General features: G+C 35.3%; 1 protein-coding gene across 3 annotated transcripts in view; it reads right to left on the reverse strand.

Moving 5' to 3' along the window:
* Positions 1-24,815, reverse strand: part of SLC10A7 (solute carrier family 10 member 7) — a 257,106-nt gene that overhangs the window by 180,030 nt on the left and 52,261 nt on the right. The window lies entirely within an intron of this gene.

Here is a 24,815-nt window from a genome sequence, read left to right on the forward strand (position 1 = left end):
ATATGAACAATGCTGTTAAGACCAGGAAAGTTATTGCTGTACCATTAATTCTAAGGTAAAGAAAAGCAAGAAAAGCTCCAATTTGGTGTTCAAAATCAAAGAAGAAATATTTGACTTTCTGCTTACCTAAATATCCATGGAATACATAGTAGATGTAATATAGCTCTTAATTTTAATTTAATCACTATATTCAATGAAGCTATACCAGAGTCCTGCAAGCTTCTCACATTACCCAAAAAGGAAAAAACTTGTATAACATCCAATTTGATAAGAAGAAAATAAGAAAGAAAGAATAATAAAAGGGATAGAGAGAACCTATTTACATCTCCTGCATATCCAGAGCAGAATTAAATTAATCATCGTGGACATTAGCAGCCACACTGTAGTAAAAAGAGGATGTCAGTTTAGTAAGTTTGAATAAAGTCCAAAGCCAGGCTAAGAGCTGTAGCTGAAAATGCCTTCTGCTCCAGAAGAGGATGCAATGAGAGTGAATGGGTAATGAGATCCTCGGCTCCAGAGAGCTTAGCTCTCCTATTCCGGTTCATAATTAATTCAAAGCTTTGATAATTTCATTAGATTTCTCCTTTGCTGGTCCTATCAATAAAAGATGGCACTGGACCACAGCTCCTCCGTGGCATAAACATAGGCACAGGCACAGACCAGGGAAACCTTTGCTTCCTGACAGGGACAATGGCATATGGTGTTCTGTGTTGTACAGGGAGCAGTGAAAAAAAGAAAATCCGCTAAATAAAACAGATGACAATTGTAAACTATAGCAATATATTTAACACATCTTCCTGGAATTCCATTATGGATGATTCCAGGAAGAAGTTTTATGTATGGGGAAAAATAAGTAAAAGGGTATAAATAAATGAGTTGTGGTGACACCAACAGGGAACAGTGGTCCTCCTTCCTACAAAAAATGTACTTTTCCCACAAACAATTTTTATATTTAGATCCTATTTTGTGCTTAAAACAGAATTACTTTCTTTTAGTGAAGGAAGGAGGTCTTCCCCTTTGAGCCTGTCTCTTCTGAATTCATTTCTTTCTAGTCCCTTCCACTAACCTTTTACTCAATAACTAGCGGTCTTGCCTAGCATTTGAAGAAACATAGACTCATTCGAGAAAAAAAGACTCCGAAGTCAAAGTAAAATAACTATATATGACAAATATCATACTCGTAAATAACTCATAAATACTCATAAATAACTATATGAGTATATAACAACTACTACTCATAAGATCAAATCACCATACTCCTACTCCCTCTTGTTCTCTTCTTTAACCCAAACGCAAGAAATACATTTTATGTGAATTGGCCTATGTTCCTGCCTCTTATAAAATGACAGTGACGGGATATCTTAGGTATCCAAAGATGCCGCAGGCCAACTAATTCTTAGTTGTTTTCCAACAGTGGTGATGGATTTGAACTCACTCAGTCACCTATACTGTCCTCCTGTGCAGTGAGCTCCGTCAATCTTTTGTGAAATGATTGATTAAGGTTCTGGGTACTCTGTAGACCACGTGAAATCAGACACTGAAACCAAGGATTTTGGGCTCAATAGCAACCGATAATTAAGGTAATAGTTGGCTCAATTCTGTGGTTGCAGTCTATGAAAGAACCATGATTTCCAGAGTTTCAACAGGTAATAATAAATATTTAGAGTATTTTATTGATATATAAAAGACATGCATGTATTTTGACTTAGGGAGGAATTCCCAGCTCCTTGGCATGACGTCCAGGGCCCTCCATGAACAGGTTTCGATCCATCTCACTCCCTGCCTCGAATTTTACATTCTGACAACAATGAACTACTTGAAATTCCCCAAACTCATCATGCCATTTCTTATCTCCTTGCTCCCTGGCCTGAAATACCCTTCTCCCTCTTCTACCTGGGTAATTCTATTTAATTTTAATAACACAGCTTGGTCATCATCCTTCTGAGATGGGAGAGTTCCCTTGATCCCTTATGGGACTTGCAAAGGGGGTGGCTCATTTACTTGGCCGCCATGCTCAATGCCTTACAGGAGTGAGCACACAAGCAAACGGGTGTAGGAATGGGCACAAAGGAACACTGAAACTGGCCGGTCACTCCTCTCTGGTGGGAGCAGGGTTTGTGCGGCCCCGCGGCAATGTCCAAGTGTGTTACAATGCTCTTTTAGCTCTGCCATCCAGGAAGGGGTGTCTGTGACCCTCGGAGCCCCAGAAGACGTGTGTTACTATCACTGCTCTTTTAGCATTTGCCGTCCGTGGATGGCTAGGTGTTAACTAGCTCAGTGGAGGGTCAGAGTGACAGCCTTTTACAGTCTGCCCTCTTGGTACCCGAGTTCTTGTCAGGCGTCCAGGAAAAATCAGGTCACACAAACAAATCAAAGGGTAGTTAATGTGGAGGACTTTGTTGAGTGGTGGAAGTGGCTCTCAGAGGGAAAGGGAGCTGGAAACGGGGTGGAATGGGACGACAATCTTCCCTGGAGTCCAGCCATCCCTAATCGAACTCCTCTCTGACCACAGTCTCTGACGTCCAGCTTCTTCTCCTCTGGATGTTCAGATGCTTCTCTCTTCTCTCTTCCGTGTGTGCGTGCGCACATGCACAGGGGTGCCCTGAGTCTGGGGTTTGCAGTTCTCATGGGCACAGGATAGCAGGTGGGGCAGTCCAAAAGGCAACATTCAGGTGGGAAAACAAGAATAGTTGTCACTTTGAGCCGCGGGTCCAGGCTTGAGGGTGGAGCTCTCGCCAGAAACCCCACCCTCTTCTACCCAGTATTTCTCTGCCTCCTGGCCCTATCACTTCCAAGAAGTTTTCAATGACCTTCCCCTGACACACACACACACACACACACACACACCTTAGCATACACACATATCTACCCTTACAGATGGACTGAGTATCCCCACACCTGCTGGCAGAACATCTGAGCCTATCTCTGCCATGGGACTTGTCCACTGTATTGAAATGACTGGCTGGGCATGGTGACTCACGCCTGTAATCCCAGCAATTTGGGAGGCCGAGGTGGGCAGATCACTTGAGATCAGGAGTTTGAGACCAGCCTGACCAACATGGTGAAACCCTGTCTCTCCTAAAAATACAAAAATTAGCCAGGCATGGTGGCAGATGCCTGTAATCCCAGCGACTTGGGAGGCTGAGGCAGGAGAATTGCTTGAACCCAGTAGGTAGAAGTTGCAGTGAGTTGAGATTGCACCACTGCATTCCAGCCTGGGTGACGGAGCAAGATCCTGTCTCAAAAAAAAAAAAAAAAAAAAGAAAATAAATGACCTACTTACATGCCTGTCTCCCCTGGTCATCTAACACAGGAATCTAATGAAACTCATCCTAAGCACCCACTTGTTTGTTACTCCTACTTGCACCCTGACTCTGAAGTGGCCAGAAGTAGAAAGGGTGAGAAGGTTTATCTATCTATCTATCTATCTATCTATCTATCTATCTATCTATCTATCTACCTATCTATCTATAGTGAAACAGATCAGCCCCTTGTATCCACTGGTACTCTTTCAAAATTTTTATCAGGTGTATATATTCATTAATTTAAAAGTATGAATTGCTGACACAAGTACGATTCCCTGAAATGTCCAAAGTCTTCATCTCCTGCTGAGTTATTTTATGTGTTTGGCAGAATCCAAGGCACAGAAGACTGGATCTGACATCTGGTACCATAACCAACCTATGACAGTAACAGGAGATCTAGACTTCAGACTCCCATCCACCCCATCCAATACAAGAATTTCCTTCACATAGTTTTCAAAACAGTATCTTGTTTTACTTATCTTAAAATACCTGAACCTTCCTATTATAATATAGTTATATAAAATATGTTTAATATAAATAATGTTTTCCGAGATCAGATGAGATTGGGCAAGTTCAGAGTAGTATGACTGTAAACTGTAAATGACCAAAAATTAGCCACCATGCCTAGCTAGAATTTTTTAATTTTTTTGTAGAGAGAGGGTTTCCCTATGTTGCCCAGGCTGGTGTTGAACTCCTGGACTCAAGAGATCCTCCCATCTCAGCCTCCTAAAGTGCTGAGATTACAGGTGTGAGTCACCATACCTAGCTTGATTTTAAACTATAGCAGTTCTTTTGTTATTATCTCCTTTGTTAGAAAATATTTCAAAACCCATTCCTCCTCTAGAATGCTCCATTACAACAAGAATTTGTCTAATTCATTGAAAGAAATGAGTGAATGAACAAACACCTCTTGTGCTTACTGAATGTCCTACACAGTAATGTCTTTATTATTAACTCATAAAATCCCATTAGCAAAATGTATACCTTGCAGTAATCACATTTGGTGGATAATTAGATCAACCCTAGCTAAAAAAAAAAAAAAAAAAAAAAAGCTCATATTGAGATTTTTTTTTAATATTGACTAGATTGACTTCCTTTATATTACACATTTTTAGATAATATATTGCTTTTGGTATCAACCCAATTTTACCCAATATAAGATATTTTACTAATGTTCTATTATATATTACACAGCATGTCTTTATTAAATTATTTTGGAAAATTGAGCAAGTTCAATAATGAATTAATTTCGTCATAAACTACTTGGAATTATTTAAAACAAAGGTAAATTTCTTAAACAAAAAAAACTAAAAAAAAAATGGGGCAAAACAACTCTCTCATAAAAGCAAGCTCTTTCATTGCTGAACAGCTCTAAACATTATGTTCTACCTTAAGCCTACTGTAAGCCTGAAACCTATAACTTCCCATAACTGCCATGCACTGGACCATGTTCTGTACTCTGGAGTTACATAAATATGTCTAATCCCTTTTATAAATGCATTTCAAATAGATGTACACTGCTGGCTCCGACCCAAGTCTTCTCTTATGATATTATATCAAAAATTTTCATAATGCTCGTCCAACACCCCTCTTTTTCTTTCCCTTATGAGGCTACTAAATAAAAATAGGTAAAATCCATTATTTACATTGAGTATGAATAATTTATGGCAAGTTAATATATTAAACTTCTAGCTTTTGCTTTTGAGTACCTGATTCTTAGTCAAAATACATAGAAATGTTTACCAAAATGTAAAAACGGGATATTTATGGTTATCTCAGAATTTCTAATGATGTTTCGATCCCAGGAGAATACCCTTAGGAGAATACCAAACTTGGGAGAAGAATCCTGCTATTCAAAAGTAAGATGCCAGACACATACCTTGGTACTTATAAAAAAGACACCAAAAGTGGGTCAGGGACCACTTCACATGCAGGCTGTGGTATGAATTGCTGACACAAGTACGATTCCCTGAAATGTCCAAAGTCTTCATCTCCTACTGAGTTATTTTAAGTGTTTGGCAGAATCCAAGGCACAGAAGACTGGATCTGACATCTGGTACCATAACCAACCTATGACAGTAACAGGAGATCTAGACTTCAGACTCCCATCCACCCCTAGGTGAAGACCAGATATTCCAGAGGAGATTGATACAATGAAATTGTTTCCCTCCTTCTCTACAGGAGAAAGCTGCTCTGTTCACCACACCTCTCAAGTTGGGGTAGAGGGTGATATCTACAAATGAAGAAACTGTGATAGAACAAACAGCAAATAAATTAGAGTAGCATCTCTGTTCCATGCTGGATGTTTAGTGAGCGGACAAATTCCACACTGGGCCACCACAGGAGCATCGGATACACCCTGTAAGAGTTCTTAAGAACATTCTCACCCAGTGCATTTCCCACTGGGTGGCAGGGATAGGGAGGGTGTATAAGTGAATCAGAAATAAATACTTGCTTCCTGACTAGAAACAGCAAAGGTGAGGGGCTGCCTAGAACAGACCACAGTGGTAGGGCAAGGAGAGACAGTAAGCAGTTGGACAAAGTATACCTGAATTCTGCGATGAGGCAAGGGTCTGCCAATTCCAAATGAGCCAAGAAGATGCCACTGAACTTAATTCAGTTTGAGAGACCACACCCAAGAAGAGACTCCACCAATAAGAGGCTGAAGGAACAAGAGGAGCAGGGGTTGGAAGTGTATTCTGAACAACCCTCTCCCCTAACCTGTCCAGCAAAAAGAGATAGCATGTAGACCCCTGCTATGACAGAGGGCATTGAGGGCCACAGTGTGACAGTATCGATAAGCTAAGGCCCCATCCCATTCTCTCTCATTCATTTCTCCTCTGAAGTGGTCAGAAGTAGAAAAGGTGAGAAGCTTCAAAAAAATAAAAACACAAACCACCACCACCACCACCACCACCGCAACAAAAAAACAGTGAAACAGACCATGCCCTCTTTTCCATGGACCCTATTTTTAAATTCTTATCATGTTTATATATTCATTAATTAAAAGTATAACTTTCTACATTTTAAAAACGTAGGTTTGGCCTCACTTGGGAAAGAAGGGAATTTAAAGTTTCAAACTAGAATGCCCTGGGTTATTTGATAGCTAGAAATTAATCCTAATTACCAAAGATATGACTATTTTTGTAATCAAAAGTGACCAGTAAACCATGAGATCTGACAGAGATGTCATCAAAGGAGGGGTGGGAATGGGGAACAGAAATATGTGAGAAGGCATTTCAGGTATATAATCCTTACATTCACACCATTCAATAAAAAGATTATAATAACAACACAACATTTTAAATATATAGCTGAGCTAAAACAAACAAACAAAAAACAGGTAGTTAGCCCTCTGTATCTGTGGGTTCTGCATCTGTGGATTCAACCAACCACAGATCAAAAATACTATATTCAAAAAAGAAGAAAAAAGATGGTTGCATCTGTACTGAATATGTACATACTTTTTTTCTTGTCATTATTCCCTAAGCAATGCAGTGTAACAACTTCTTACACAGCATTTACATCATATATTAGGTATTTTATGTAATCTAGAGAAGACAAAGTACACAGGAAGATGTGCATTTATAGATAAATGTCATTGTATATCAGGGACTTGAACATCTGTAGATTCTGATGTTCCTGGAGAGTCCTAGAACCAATACCCCACAGATACCACAGGACAATTGCACTAAACATAAAGAAATTAGTCGAAGCCAGAGTAGTAAAGCATATGAGTTGATGCTGCACTCATGCCCATGAAGAAATAAGAAGCACAGGCTTTGGCCTGCAAAGGGTGGAGAACTGGAAATGAGACATCTGCATAAAGCAGAGTGGAAGGCTAGAAGGACTGCCAGCACTGTGTAAAAGCAACTAGAAAACTCTACTTACAAATTTAAGAAAGTAGTATAAGGTCTGTATCAAAGGTGGGTGTAAGGACTGAATTTACACTACCTACATGACTCATGAATTTCAAACTAACAATTTATTTAAAGAATAAATTTTAAGAATTTATTTATAAAAAATTTAAGAATAAATTTTTTAAAGAAAAAAAAGACGAAACAGATGAAGGGGCAGCGGAACTTCTAAGCCCTTGAAAGAAGCAAACGTGAAACTTCTCTTTGGGGTCACTTCAATAACCCAGAACAGAGTGGATTACCAGATAAAACAACCTCCACTGAAGAAATGTTAACAATAAAAAATTTTAAACAATGTGAGAAAGCTGTATGACAAGAGTATCATAAAAGCAGCAAGGAAAAGGGAAGCAACTGGATTTTTTACAATATACTAAAGAAAAAAAATACCAGACAGATTAAATATCTAGATGTGGAAGGCAAAACTTTAACACTTTTAGAAGAAAATATGAAACTATCTTTATGCCCTCAGAAAGAAAAGCAGTTTTTTAAAGCAAGACAGAAAAAGTACATATAAAAAAGGAGAAGCTAAAATAGAAAACCTGAACAGACCAATAGTGAGTAACAAGACTGAATCAGTAGCAGTCTCCCACCAAAGAAAAAAAAAAAAAACCAGGACCAGCTGGCTTCACTGCTGAATTCTACCACACTTTTAAAGAACTATTACCAATTCTTCTCAAACTACCCAAAAAACACTGAAGAGGAAGGAATCCTTCCTAATTCATTCTATGAGGTCAGCATTACCCTGATACCAAACCAGACAAGGATACAACACAAAAAGAAAACTATAGGCTAATATCCCTGATGAACACAGATGCAAAAATCCTCAACAACATCCTAGCAAATGGAATCCAACAGCACATCAAAACAATAGTACAGCATGATCAAGTGGGATTTATCCTAGGGATGCAAGGATGGTTCGACACATGCAAATCAATACATGTGGCACACTACATCAATAGAATGAGGGACAAAAACCACATGATTACCTCAATAGATGCAGAAAATGCATTTGATAAAATTCGACATCTCTTCATGATAAAAATTCTCAACAAATTAGGTATAGAAGTTACACACCTTAGATAGAAGTTACACACCTTAAGATAAGACAAAAGAAAAGCTAGGGGTTTCCGTGCAACAAAGTTCTGGCCAATGAGATAAAAAGTGATATATGCTTGATGGTGGGAGCTTAGGGAGGGAGGTTAGTTTCTGGTACTGACGCTTCTTCCTGCCGAGAGCAGCGAAAGCTATCTTGCATCCATAAGAGCACTGGGGAGATAGGCACTCTAATGTCACTAAGCTGCAGAATAAATGCCAGCATCCTCTACCTCCAGGCATCTTGGTATATGAGAAAAATAAGTCCCTCCTTGCTAAAGCCACTTTTAGTCTAATTTTCTGGTACTTGAAGCCTGACACCACCATATTCTAAAACAAGGAAAAAATAATAAAGGACTACTCCAGCGGGTCAGATAAATAAAAAACTATTTCCTCTAAAATATGAGCTTGAGTAGGCACATTATATCTTATTTAGTATAATCTCTTGTTCCTATTGCATATGACATCATTGAAAATAAGGAAGAGAAAACTGACTATTGGTCACAACTGTTGGAGGTCAAAGCTAAATCGCCTTACCGTAGAAAAGTTATTCAACTATGTGAATTTATATCCCATCAGGCTTTGATTCACAGGAAGGAGAAACAGCCTTAATATTTATTTTCTCCCTAAGCGTAGATTTAGTTTTAAAAACACATAAAGACTAAAACATCAAAGACTGAATTCTAATACTTGGTCTTCAATTAAATATGAAAACACAAAACATTTTCATTCTATCTGTAAGGTACTTTCTAAAGTGCTATAAAAAGTCAAAAAAATAAGAAATATTTATTGTTTCTTTCAAAGCCAATTATTACTGACTTTCTCTTATGCAACTTAGTTGCTAGTTTTACTACTGACTACTTAATTACCACTATTTTCACTGAAGAGACCTCATTACAAGAAAAATTTGAATTCTACATTTCTATGTCACATTTAAGTATTACTACAACATACCACAGAAAAGTAAACATATACAGGATATCAATCAAAATGCGGGTTTATACACTACACTCAATATTAAGAGGGCATTTTTAATCTGATACCATTTTTTTACACATCATTGTATTTTTTAAGTACCATTACTTAAATTACTGAATATTACTTAAACCATTACTGAATATTTTCTCTCAACAAAGAAAGCTAAATGAAGACTTAATACTGCTACAAGGCATTCACCAATTTAAAGATTAATTTTAATTCTTTGTTTTAAAATATTACAGGAATTAACATAAGTATATATATATATACACACTTATGAAGTATGTATACTACATACAGATATAGATTTATAGATATATATAATGTGTGTGTGTGTATATATATATAAACATACAATCTTCAAGCTAAGAGTGAATGTTTGACATGAGGAGCAAGCCACATTTCTTGCCTATTTCTACAGGTCCATTTCTTGACACCAGTGGAAAAAATTATTTAACATTCTAAATCTTGAGGTGAATAGGGGGTTGCTATTCTTGTTTGTAACTATTCATCTCAATTCAGGTAAGGAAAAAAACATATTCAAGTTACTGCTTTCTGGGTGCTAAATTGAATCAGGTGTCCTCTCCTCTTAAGAAAATTAAGTTGCTTTTGTGCAAGAGTGTTTTAATGAGAACAGAGCCGGCCAACAGTGATAAATGGGAATGACACCAGAGAGAGCACATAAGCAGGACAATATGTGCATGTTACAGTCTTACAGCCTATTTTTCAGTGACTATTCTGAATGACTTCGCTGTTTCTTAAGGGGCCTATTAATCTCAAATTTAGTTATTGCACAACGTTTATTTGAACATATATTCTGTGGATGATGACAGTTAATAAAGGAAATCTTTCACAAGCTGTATTTTTACATATTGTTCCAACTACAGCTCCCAGTCATTTGATGGTATTGATGGAATAACCTACATTGTGCTGAGGCTTTTTTAAAAAAGGCACATATATTCAGATTCCTTTCTAAGCACATGGGGACTCTTAAATAACCGTTAAAATGCATACAAAAAATTCTAGTACAAAACAGTAAAAGTAAAAGGACATCTTAACTGTTCAACAAAAATCATTTAATGTGCAAACTGACCCTTCTAAGACAAAACACACACCTTTTAACACTTTTAAAGCCCTGGTACACAATACGCAATAGTTCGTGCATACCAATCTACATTTTCACAATATGCATGGGGCAAGACAGGAAGGGCAAAATCAATTTTCTTGAGGTGCAAAAAGAATGAAGCAACATAGCTGCTTTGATTTCTCTTTGGTATGCTTTTTTGATGAAATGTCATGTACTTAAAATAGTGATGATTCTGTATTTCTTATTTCTAGTAGAATACTTTTTAAGAGCTTAAAAGAATTGTTTCAACATTTTCCTAAAAACATAATTATCAGTTCAAATAAGCTCATCAATTCAGATTGTTGTTCTAGTTCTGGGAAGAAATTTGTTACTTTAAGGGTTACTGGTTCACAATAACAATACCTAATATTAGCAAGAAATATTTAATTCAAGATTTTAAAATCTGCCTTATAATTGAGGTGAAATTAAACTTAATCAAACATTTTGATTGCATCCTCCTGAAATCTCAGTCTTCAAAGTTGTTCAATTTCTATAAAATCAGAATTTTTAAGTGGGAAGGGGCATTAAATACTATGACAATCCCTTTGTAAATCAAGAAACAGAACTCCAGACAGGCAAAAGATCTTTCCCAAGGTCATACTGGACAGCAGTAAAGCCAGAATAGAACTCATCTCCAGACATCTCCTGCACCCTCTCTATTACATGCACACTGTCTATTTTATATATTATTTTTAACAGACATTTGCAGATATATCATGGAAAAAGGGCACATGCTGAAACACTAATGGTTATGTTGGGGTAAACGGAATTATGAATATTTTTTCCTTTGTGCTTCTCCTAGAATTATGTTAAGAATTTTAAAGGTTCTGTCTTTAATCTTTAGGTAAACTTTGAACAATGCTGTGCACATAATAGATGCTCAATGTCTGACTAAAAATTGAATGAGTTGAGGATAATACCAAAAGGAAACTACTTAAAAGTAGTTAAAAGACAAAACTACTTAGTCTTCTTTGCTATGCTAACACTGAATATTCACAGGAACAAACCATGGGTATAACCCAGAATACCAACACTTAAATTGAAAATACTATTTATTTATACTACTTATCTATTAATAGCTTATTGATAAATATCTAAGATTTTTATTGTAAATCTCTAAGATTAAGCTGAATGAAACTTACTTGAAATGTTATATACTATTTGATATATCTTTTAAAAAATATCAATTTCTAAATATTCCTCAAGTTTAATTCTTCTTAATCCTTTGGGTTTCCTATCTCTTCCAGAAAAGAATAAAACAAATGCTTCTCTAATTATTCATTCCTTCAACCTAAATTTATTAAGCAAACACAAAAATAAATACCATAGAGTACCAACTCACAGTCTAGGGCTAGAAGAGGGACATCATAATAACTACAATAGAAGAAGATCAATGGTATCAAAGAGTTATGGCAGCACAGAAATTAACTTAAAAATGGGCTTTTCCAGTATCTCCTAGTGAAATACAACAAGCACTTTTCTGATCAATTAATGGAAGCTCTATTTAATACCAACACATTGAACTAAGCTCTCAGCACACTGAGAGAGGAATTGGCCAAGAATTCCCCTAACACTTTGTTTAGAAGGGCATCCACAAAACCTAAGTGACAGCCTACGTCAAAGCATCTAATGTTTCTTACGAATTTTAGACTCTCACTTTCTTAACTCTGTTATTTCTGCTCTTTTCCATCCATTAGGTCTGGGAATCTCAAAGCTTCTTAAGAGGGCAATGGATCAATCCCTTAGCAATAACTCTCTCATCAGCTTTTCATTAGCAATAAAATAGCTTTCCTACCATCTTCTGGGAAATAACTTACCATAGATTCACAGAACTGCAATGGACTTCTGCAGATCATCTCATCAGGGCACTTTTCCTCAAAAAGGACTATACTGAAATCACAGATGGTGTCTACCTATCCTATTCTTTATGTCTTCAGGATCAAACAGTGCACAATCTCCTTTACAGTTTTAGATTTTAAAATCTATACGGTAAATCATATTTTAAACTAATAAGTTCTTTCCTTTTCTGACTTAACTTTTTATTGGAGTTTTTTCTAATGTTAGGTCCCCTGAGAAAATTCTTAAAAGCTGTGTTTTTGCCATTACAAGCAGTGTGCTGGTAACCATTTAACGACTGGCTCTTAGGATAAAGAGAGAACACCAATTTGTAATATGTGCTGATTTTCATGGTGTAAATACTCCCACCATGGCCAATTTCAAAGTGCAAATATAACGTCACTCAACACCAAAAAGGGAAAGATGGCATAATTCCAAAGGCACAAGAAATTAGAAAAAGAAGGGCAAATTAAACACAGAACAAGCACACGAAGGAAATAATAAAGATATGAGCAGAAACTAATGAAATAAAAAACAGAAAAACAGTAAAGAAAAATCACTGAAATCAAAAGCCAGGCCTTTGAAAAAGACAAATAAAATTGATATACCTCTAAATCAGGGATTGGTGAACTTTTAAAGAGTCACGGCTTTGTTTTAACCCAACTGGTCTAACACCAACTGGTGTACTGGAATACAATTCTGGTGTTAACCACCTAGAATTAGTGTCAAACTCCACAAGTTAAAAACTCAGTCCCCCACAGAACTGCCCTTGCTTTAGACAGCAGCTGCACTTCAAGAGTCCACAGGCTACCCACACTTTTGACCAACTGGCTATAAATTCAGGGGTTCCAATGTCCCCCTTAGGTTCACTAATTCACTAGAATAACTCACAGAACTTACTCAAAGTGCCATACTTAACAATTACGTTTAATTATAAGGGATACACATTAGGCAAAGTCTGCGAAGGAGTGCAGAGCTTCCATGCCCTCACAGAGAACATCAAGATGCTTACAAACCAAGAGGCAACACCGAGTTTTAATTGGTGTTTCATTACGTAGGCATAATTGATTAAATCATCGATCACATGATTGAATTCAATCTCCAGCCCCCTCCTCTTCCTAGAGGTCAGGCAGCTGAAAGTTCCAACCTTTCAATCACATGCTTGGTCTTTCTGGTGGCCAGTTCCCATCCCAAGGCTATCCAGGACTCACCAAGAGTAACCTCATTAGCCTAACAAAGATACTCCCATCACTCAGAAAATTCCAAAGGTTATTGAAGATCTGTGCCAAGAACTTGGGTCAAAGACTAGATATATTTTTAAATTATACAACAGGCACATTATTTAAGCATTTTAGACTCTGTGGACCACATGGTCATAAATTCTCAACTCTGCTACTGTGGTGTGAAAGCAGCCATAGGCAATATATAAACTAATGAGTGTGGCTGTGTTCCAATAAAACTTTATCTATGGATACTAAAATTTGATTTTTGTTTGATTTTCACATCTTGAAATTTTATTCTTCTTTTGATTTTTATCCAAACATTAAAAAAATGTAAAAGCTATTCTTTCATTTTATTTTAATTTTTGTGGGTACATAATAGGTGTATATATTTATGAGGTATATGAGATGTTTTGATACAAGCATACAATGTGTAATAATCACATCATATAAAATGTCTATCCATCTCCTCAAGCATCCATCCCTTGTGTTACAAACAACCCAATTATACTCCTTAGTTATTTTTAAATGTAAAATTAAATTATTATTGACTATAGACACCCTGTTGTGCTATCAAATACTAGGCCTTATTCATTCTTTCTTTGTGGACCCATTAACCATCCCCTCATCACCCCAAAAAACATTCTTAACTCATATACTACACAAAAAACTTTCAGCAAGCCTGATTTGCCCTGCAAACCACAGTTTGTTCATCCCTGTTCTTGGGTAAAAAAAGAAAATACAGACATTTCTAATATCGGGAATGAAAGCAAGGACATCCTAAACTCTTTCGGATATTTAAAAGATGAAAATATTGTAGACAGCATTATGTCCCCAAATTTGAAAACTTAGACGAAATGAACAAATTCCTTCAAAGATGCAAACTACCAAAACTCTCTTAAGAACAGATGACCTAAATTTTCTATTACATATCAAAGACATTAAATGTGTAGTTAAAAACTTTCCCAAAATGCAATCTCTAGGACCGAATGGCTGCACTGGTGAATTCTACCAAATATTTAAAGAAGAAATATTAACTCTATAAAAACTCAACAAGAGAAATACAACAGGAAAGAAAATTTGCCAAATCATTTTACGAGACCAGCACTAACCTGATACCAAAATCAGATTAAAACATCATAAGGAAACCACAGAAGAATCCTCATGCACGTAGACATAAAACTCCTTATAAAATTTGAACTAATTTAACCTAGCAATATATAAAAACGATACAGTATGACAAAGTGGAGTTTATTCCAGGAATGCAAGGTTGGCATAAGATTTAAGAACCAATCAAAGCAATTCACCTTATCAATAGATGAAAAAAGAAAAAAACATATAATCATTTCAATAGGTACAGAAAAATCATTTGACAAAATTCAATATATATTCCTGATAAAAATTTCCTCGGCCTCATATAAAAAACCAAACAGCTGACATCATACCTAACTGTAAAAGACTGAGTGTTCCTAAAATCAGGAACAAAGTTAGGACGTCTATTCTTATTACTACTTCTATCCAATCTTGGCCTTGTCAAAGTAAAATAAAATGGAGACTAGGCTGAAAATTCCCCAAGCAGACCAAGTCAGTTAGTCAAATAAGGATTTGATTGGTAAATGTAAGCAAAACTTAAGTTGGATTATTCCTTATAAATGTCTCTGATAATCAGAAACTAAACTAAGTCACCTTACAAAAATGGTGAAAGTAACTGTTATTGGCCCATCCTCTGCTATCTGGAAATCCCCACTGCTGTATCCAATCATTGTAAAGGTTAAACAACTTCCTCATTTTTACTATAAAACCCAATCTGCAAGAGTAGGCCTCTGAGCTTCTAACCACTTTTGATTTTGAGGGCTTGTGTGTAACAATCTGTATTTACTATTTTACTCAACAGTGAACTTTAAAACTCTCTTCACTAATCTGATTTGATTTTTTGTGTTGAACAGCCTGAAAGTGTTAGCCATGTAATACTGCAAGAAAAAGAAAGAAAATGCAAATAGATTGTAAAGGAATAAACCTGCCTTTATTCACAAATTACATCATCCTAGAAAACCTCCCTTCTGAAAAAAGCTACAAAATAGGGAAGTTTATCAAAATTCAAGAATGCAAGGTCTATATTGAAAAATCAATGTATTTCTATATACAAGGAAGGAATAATTTTAAATTGAAATTAATAAAAATATTTTTCACAAACAGTATAAAGAACATGAAATATAAAATATAAATAAAATGAAATATGAAATATAAAATAAAGCTAACAAAATATGTATAGACTGTGTATGCTAAAGGTTATAAAACACTGATAAGATAAATTCTAAAAGACTTAAATAGAGAGACATGGATTAGAATCCTCGATATTAAGGTGTCAAATTTCTCCACATTGATCTATAGACTCAGTGTAATCTCAGTCAAAATCCCTACAGGATTTTTAGTAGAAATTGACAAATGACTACAATTTATTTTAAAAATAAATTTTATTTATTTATTTATTCAAGGAATTTTTCTTAGAAAAGTTGGAAGACTCACATTTTATATTTCAAGATAAAGTTATGCTAATCAAGATAATGTGGTACTGGTTTAAGGACAGATACATGGATCAACAGAAGAGAAGAGAAAGTTCAGAAACAGATCTACATAGAGATGGTAAATTGATTTTTGGCAAAGGTACTAGAGTAATTCAATGTGGAAAGAATAATCTTTTCAATAGGTGGTAACTGGACATCCACACACAAAAAAACCCCCAAAAAACTAAATCTATAAAACTAAATCTATAAAACTTCTAGAACACTTAAAGAAAATCTTTGTGACTCTGGATTAGGACAACATATCTACGTTAGGCTACAAAAATCACAAACTTTTGATATAATAAATTTTAATAAAAAAATTAAAAATGGATAAATTGGACTTCATTGTCCTTCAAAGTCACTGTAAAGAAAATGAAAAAGCAAACAGACTGGGAGAATAATTTCTAAAATACATAGCTGATAAAGGACTTGTATGCAGAATATATTTTTAAAACAAAACAAAACAAAACTCTTACAACTAAATAAGAAGACAACCCCAAATTTTTAAAAATGGGCAAAAGATTTGAACAGACACTTCACTGAAGAAGAGATGTGGATGACAAATTAACACATGAAAAGATCCTAAACATCTTTAGTTAGTAGAGAACTATTAATTAATTAAAATCACAATGAGATAACACTATTTACCAGCAAGAAGGGCTAAAACTTAAAAAGAAACTGGCAGCTCAGTGCTGGTGAGGATGTGGACCAGTGAGGACTCTCGTATATTGCTGGCATAGATTGAAAATGATGAAGCCACTGTTGAAAACAAAGTTTCTGTTAAAGTTACACATATATTTACCATATGACCAAATCATCCCACCACTAGGTATTTACCCAAAAGATAGATATTCCTACATTCACACAGACTTGTATTCAAATGTTCAGATTTATTTGTAATAGCTCAAAACTGAAAACTACCCAAATGTCCTTCAAATGGTGAATGGATAAAGAAATCATGGTACATTCATACAATGGAATATGACTCAGCAATAAAAAGGAATGGGCTATGGATAAATGAACAACATGGATGAATCTCAAAAGCACTCTGCTAAGTAAAAGCAGCCAAACACAAAAGGCTACATGTACTGTATGATTCCACTGATAGGCTATTCTGGAAAAGGTAAAACAGAAATCAGATCACAGACTGTCAAGGACTGCAGGTAAGGGAAGGGGAAAGAGCCATAAAAGAATTTTTTGTGCTGATGGCAATGTTTTAAATCTTGATTGTAGTAGGGTTTATACAATTTTATACATATTCTAAAACATTATATAATTTTAAAAGATGAATTTTACTGTCTATAAATTATATACACAAAAATCTGTTTTTAAATCATAAAAATTTTAAAAGTCAACAAAAAGAAAAACATAACTATATGACATTAAGCTTTAGATTGTTTGTATTTAAATGATATTGAGGTTTACGCAGAAAATTTCAATTAAAAAAAAACTAAGGTTTTGCTTAACAGAATTAGAAATGAAACAAAACCAACAAATTTCTGTTACTACTTCCCAACTAAGAAAGATTAAGCTTCAGGGCTCTGCTTGTGATTTGTAAAAATGTCTTTTCAAGTCATTATTTTCAACAGTAACATGATCTGGAGGCTTAGACCTTACCTAACATTCAAAAAGATACACTTGTTTCACATTTATTTAAAGATGGTAAGGATTTCATATCAAATAAACTGTTTTAATTTAAAATCATCACAGAGGCATTTACAAAATACTAGAACTAGCACTTACAATGGAGTCAGAAGATCTGATTTCAAAACAACTTGTCACATACTTAACTATGAAAAATCATTACATCTCAGTTTATTCATTTCATTAAATGGGAAAAACAACGCCAACTTCATAAAATTTTGTGAGGATTAAATGAGATGGCAAATATGAAACCAGTGAGTATGCTACAAGATATTATATAAAGTAAGGCCCAGTAAGCCTTCATTATCTAAGTATTCATTCTCCAAATAGGTTGTACAAGGAAACAAGAGACATCACAGTGGGGAATGGCTCACTAATGAACTGACCATTTCTAAAATGATCCCCAGGAAAACCTCTTCCCTTTCTGTACACACACCCCAATGTCTATCTCTGCACTCCAGCTTTGGTTGGCTTACTCTCACTAATTGTACAGTATTTTAAACACCTTGTAAATATATCACAAAGAAAACATAACTAGGTTGCTAAATATAACTGCCCATCCTGCAGAATTTAAGTAAGTCAGTGAAAATCAGAACAAACTCAATGAGAAGAAAAAAAAAAAAAGATAGGATAGGTGCTTAAAAGGAGAGTGATCAGGATATTTTTTAAATGAGAGCACCTGTGAAAACTGACTAGTTTCGCAAAAATAAACAGGAGAGAAAGATAGGATATCAAGTCATCATACAATTTTCTCAGGAAAATTACATCAGCCCCTGCTCCCTAAAAGCAACACTTGATTCTTTCTCCATTCATGCCAAGAATTAGTGAATAGTTCCCATGTAAATTATGTTAAGTGAATGATAAAATAAGCTTATTTTCATAATTTGGTTTTATTTTTTTCAAAATAAAGACTAAATAAATATATTTTTCAGTAATTGCTATAAAATGTTAATTTTTTAAAGTTAATTGAGTTTAAATGAGCTTTCTCCTGTATCACTTACCACTGAATAATGTGGATATTCTCTTTTTTTTCATTCTAGTTACTCAAATATTTATATGGGGAAGAATATAGCAATTCTTTTTTTGTTAGTAAAATCATAGCTGATGTTTAGAACAAGCTTCAAAGTGCTACATTCAGCAGAATGTGGTTTAAATTTTCTACAAACAATAAATATGGAAATATTAGAAAATCTCTTCCCAATTTCTTAATTTTACATATAAGGATTGGACAGCAGCCCAGTGTGGGAAGTGACTTGCTCAAGATCACACGATGTCTAACAGTGGCTGAGTCAGGATTACAAGGAAGAGCTCCCAAACACTCTTCCTTCTCCACACCATTAATCTTTATTTGACTCTAATATACTATGTAGCTAAGATATATATGAATATCAAAAATACATAGCATGGAAATTGTATAGACACAGTAAAAAGTAAAACACTAGTCAGCAAGCAGTGAAGCACTAAATAGACATCAAAGATTTTTATTAAGGTTATCCTTCCGTTAGTGATTGAAGGTATATTAGCTTAGTGGGCCATGCAATAGCTGTAGCACCACAACTAATGGACTGCCAAGAGATGATTTAATAAAGAGGCCCAGCTGAACAACGGTGTGTAAGTAACTCTGACAACCTGAGGCTTTCTCCTGGTCAAACGTTTTATATCTGTAAGTGACTTTCTCTAAAAAAAATCACCTGTGAAGATACTCTCAGAAGGTTTCACTGTAATAACAGTAGCCCAAACATTCTTATATAAGTTCGGATTCTTCAAGATCTTAAGATGTGATTAAAAAGAAAAAAGCTTAAAGGTCTTGTCCCCAGATCCTTCTACAGGCACCATTTATAACATGGTTAGAGATCCAGTTAAATAACACACTCAGCAACTACACCATGTACATCTTTTGGTTGAAGTAAAATAAAGAAATACAGCAACTTTTAAAATGCTGCCCTCTGGATTTTACTCTAAAATGCAAGCAATGAAAATTGGGAAAAAGACATGAAATAAAAATATTTATTAAATACACATCTATAAAATATTATGTGGACTCCTCATCTTTATAATATAGACCAACTTGCATTGGGAGGAGAAAAACAAAAGTTGTATGGGGAGAAAAACACTAAATGAGCAACGAATATTGCATATGATTAATGAGAGTTCAGGGAAAAGTTAACTTCACATGCTTTATAATATTGCTGAAAGTGTGGTAAACATCAGTATCTTACAAATGTCCATACATGCCCCTTGACCCAGCAATGTCTCTTGTAAAAATTTATCTCAGAAAATAATTCAGTCACATCTGTAATCCCAGCACTTTGGGAGGCCGAGGCAGAAGGATTGTTTGAGGCCAGAAGCTCAAGACCAGCCTGGGCAACATAGTAATATCCTGTCTCTAGAAAAAATTAAAAACTTAGCCAGGTGTTGTGGCACATGCCTGTATGCCCAGCTACTTGGGAGGCTGAGGCAGAAGGATTGCTTGGGCTTCTGAGTTTGAGGCTACAGTAAGCTAGGACTGTGTAACTGTACTCCACCCTGGGTGACAGAGCAAGACTCTGTCTTAAAAACAAAAAAAAACAAAAAAAACAAGAAAACAGAATTCAGGTCCATAGAAAGATTTAGCTAAAAAGATTTTCATCATACCATTATTTCCTTTTTTTTTCTTTTTTTTATTTGAGACAAAGTCTCACCCTGTTGCCCAAGCTAGAGTGCAGTGGCACAATCACAGTTCACTGCAGTCTCAATCTCCTGGGCTCAGACGATCTCCCATCTCAGCCTCCCAAGTTGCTGGGACTATAGGTATGTGCCACCATACCTAGCTAATTTTTTTTTATATACTTTTGAGAGATGGGGTCTCACTATGTTGTCCAGGCTGGCCTTGAATTCCTGGACTCAAGCAGTCCTTCCACCTTGGCATCCCAGAATGCTGGGATTATAGGCATAAGTCACCATGCCTGGCCCCATTATTTTCTACTAGCAAAAAAAAAAAAGCTGGAACTATCCAGGGCTGAAATTAATGATTACACATCCATACATGAGAATAATAAACAGTCTATAAGAAGAATGTTGTAGAACACTATCGAGAGATGTTCACACTATATTAAGTGGACAAATAGAGTTACAAAACAGTATGCATTGTATGACTCATTTCATTAAACATATGTGCACATTAAAAGGTTTGAAAAGATACACATAAAAACAATGTAGTTATCTGAACAGTGAGATTATGGTATTTTTTATTTATATTTTCTATATTGCTCACTAGGAATACATAATAATGTAATAAAAAATGTTATTCTGTAATAAAAAATGTTATTAAAATATTATAAACCATATAAGAACATGAAATTTTATTATATAGTGATTGCAGAACATTGTATGTGACTAAGAGAAGTCACAATGCAATGTACTTTAGGACAGTAAATGAACAGTAAGCCTTTCCCTTGAAATGCCATTGGCCAAAAATTATGTTCATGTGATAACGTGAGCCTAATCCAAAAGAGAAAAAAACATCATGCCATTAAGAATAACAGTAATTTTATGATATTAGAAAAAGAATCTATGACAGTCATTATCAAAGTAGTCATTCCTGGAGGAAAAATTGCAAATAAATGAAGACATTTATGTAGAATCATTTTAGGTTGCAAGCAAAATAGATGAGGGTTTAAATATTTAAAGCCACAGATGGTATCTTAGATAAAATCAGAGTTTTTGTTTCCTTTAAAACAGAGTTTATTATTTACCCATTTTTTAAAAAGTATTCCCTTAACTCACAATAGAAAAGATAAAGTTGAAGAAATTTGTTCCAGATGTAAAGTTCAGATTCATGATTCTTTTTTAAAGATACTCAATTTCTTATGAAACAAAGACAGAGCTTCCCACTAGAATTTTCAGAGGAAATATTTCCACTAAGAACAACATTTTTTAAGACTGAAATTCGTTTGTTAAAAAGTTATTTATAGAGTCCAACAAAGTATCAGACAGCCACTGTGCATAATTAACACATATATTCTCTCTTCCTCTCTCCAGAAATGTGCACATCATACTCATGGTGTGACTAATTCAAAACAAGTTTATGAAATTGATTTTTTCCTCTTCTAAACACATACAAAAACAAGAAAATTACTTAACAGTAAGAATATACTTTTGCTTTTAAAACTGTTTAGACCATCTTAAAACTGATCCCTGATTCCTTATCTTATAAAACTTATTCCTAGGAAAATTTATAAATAAAATGAGGTTTACAGGCACATTATTCTGGCAGCCTTTTGAAAAACTGTTTTTGATTCAACAACAGATAATTTGCACACTTTATCCTCCCTATCTCTGGGAGATATAACTGCTTGATACTTTTTATAACCTTAAATATAAAGTTTTAATATTCTTTATTTTATTAGAAAAAAAGAATCTGCGTTTCTTGCAAAGTTACTGTTTATTTCCATTAAAACAGTGAAGCCTCCATGGAAAAGCACTACTTAAATATGATTTGTCCATGCACAAAGTTCCTATTACATCAAATTATTCATAAAATACCCCCTTGGCAAGGAGATTATAAGGAAGATTGAAGCATCAGGTAACAGTTGGACTGAAAGATCTCTGTGGCTGCTTCCAACCCAGTCATTCTCTGCAGTTCTTAAAGATCGCAGTTTAACTGAAGTCTTCATCAGACACCAAGTGAGTTAACAAGTACTGAAAGAGACTCTTCAAGAATACAAATGAGAAGGTTACTCAAACCAGCCATCCTGTCTAACCACAATTATTTAATAGCTTAAATCCAAATTGTGAACATAGTTTGAGATTTTTCTAAGATGTTCTTTAACCTGCTTTCTCCTCTTTTCTTCCATATTTTCTACATAGTTCTAATCTTAAAGTTGAAAGAGGTTTATGTGTTTTAGAAAAAAAAGTGGATGCTTTTAAAAAATGTATTCCCTTAACTACTCCTTACATCTACTTTCTAATCCCCAACTCACTTAATTAAATTCAGTGTGAATTTAAATTGCAATTAACATCTTTTGAGGGATTACATGTTCTAATCACAATTATGCAGTGAATATTTGAAACACATACATTTTGTTATATTATCTGAAATGCAAATTGGAGTCCAGAAGAAGATGTTTAATAAAAATGTATAGTACTGAAGACTTTATTATAGATCCTAAGGGACTAGAAATGAGATTTAAAAGAGTAAAAGCACTGATACAAGTATAAAAACAAATTGTTTCACCTCCAAAACCCCTGGAAATGGCCCCGCTTGGCTCCCATTTAACCTAGCTTCTTTGCAGTTTAAAAACTGCCTTCCAAGATGTTTTATTAACCAAACTGAATTTCATTTTTCCCCCTAGATCAGGAGCTCACAGAGTCCTAAATGAGAGATGATGCATACAATTCTGTAAGGGCAGGGGACAAAATCTGTTTTACTGACCCAGGAAGTTATAATGGAATTATTACATTCTTTTTCTTAGCTTTTCCTTCAAAATTGCATTTCATAAGCAGAAAAAAAAAGCTGACATTTATTGAGCACCTTCTATATGCCAGACAATGTGTTATTTTATTTAATCCTCAAAATAACCCTATGAGGTAAGGATTACTTTATTTTATAGATACAAAAGATAAGGCTCAGAGTAGTTAAGTGGTTGAGAGAAATAAATTAAATGCATCAGCGGTGAAACTGGGATTTGACTCCTAAATCCATGCTCCCGTCTGGTAAAAGGATAGTATCATTTCTGCAAAGGTGAGACCTTAGGAGGAAAGCCTAGGATAAAGCACCTATTTTCAATGTTAAGATTAACTACAATCCTGTCTACCAGGCTGTTGGGATTGTCGTGGCCCCAGAAAACAACTTCATTTCTGGTAGTAAGCTTGGACAGAATGCTTCAAGAAGTTTCATTCCTGGGGCCCTCAGGACTTTTCTGCAGAGGCCAAGAGCTTGCTAAAAGCCGGAATTACTTGGCATCTTCTTAATCAATGCCAGGATTTACCATAAAGTAAAGATCTGGTGTATTAATCTATGCCCAGTTTCCTCTTGGTAACTTTCCCATTCCATCTTCAGGGTCTGTTTGTATACTTACCAGATTGTTAGCTCCCAGGCTAGGTTTGTGTTTAAGGAAACTAAGGCAACTCAAGTTCTGCCTTTCACTCCCTTCCACTGTCAGTTTCCTGTTAATTAATCATTTTTCTACACAACTTTTGCTGCTGTGCTTTACTAATAAAACAGGGACTAGTTAAGCTAGCTATTATTTTTTCCTTTGAGAAAGATAACACTAAATTGCTAAGCTCCCTACCCAGTGAACTCTGAAAAGTAGGTTTAAACACACACACACGCACACACACAAATACACAGGCACACACAAATACTTTTTTACTCCTTAGCATGTTTTCTTGCGCTTTTTTTTTTCTCTCTCCCTTTTTTTTTTTTTTTTTTTTTTTTGAGACAGAGTGCTCTATTTCCCAGGCTGAAGTGCAGTGGCACAGTCTCAGCATACTGCAACCTCTGCCTCCCAGGTTCAAGTGATTCTTGTGCCTCAGCCTCTGAAGTATCTGGGAGTACAGGCATGTACCAACATGCCCAACTAATTTTTGTATTTTTAGTAGAGATGGGGTTTTGCCATGTTGGCCAGACTGGTCTTAAACTCGTGACCTCAGGTGATTCACCCGCCTCGGCCTCCCAAATTGCTGGGATTACGGGTGTGAGCCACCGCACCTGCCTTGCCCTCTTTTATCTATGATCCAGCCTCCTGGATCTATGTGATGTGATGATGCCTAATGTGACACAGCACCCTGTACAAGGATAGATATGACAACCCAAAGATTAGAGAGAGGTAGGTGGGAGAAGAGAGATATTACAGTGTATAATTTACCACGTGAAACAGCCATGAGATATGCAGGCATCAGAGGACCCCAGACTTAGTTTACCTAGGTCTGAATGCAGCTCCACAGCTAGAGAACCTCTAACGAGTTTAATTAAACTACGTCAAGCTTCTATTCCCTCATCTCAATAATGGGCATAATATCTACTTACAAGAATTTTGCCAGAATTAAATAAGACAATTCATGACAATCAGTAGCACCATATGCTTAACAAATATTAGCTATTATTAACTATATCATCATCAATATTATCACATTACCAAGTGGTAAGAGCC

Source organism: Nomascus leucogenys, chromosome 7b, assembly GCF_006542625.1.
Source record: "Nomascus leucogenys isolate Asia chromosome 7b, Asia_NLE_v1, whole genome shotgun sequence".
Lineage (NCBI taxonomy): Eukaryota > Metazoa > Chordata > Mammalia > Primates > Hylobatidae > Nomascus > Nomascus leucogenys.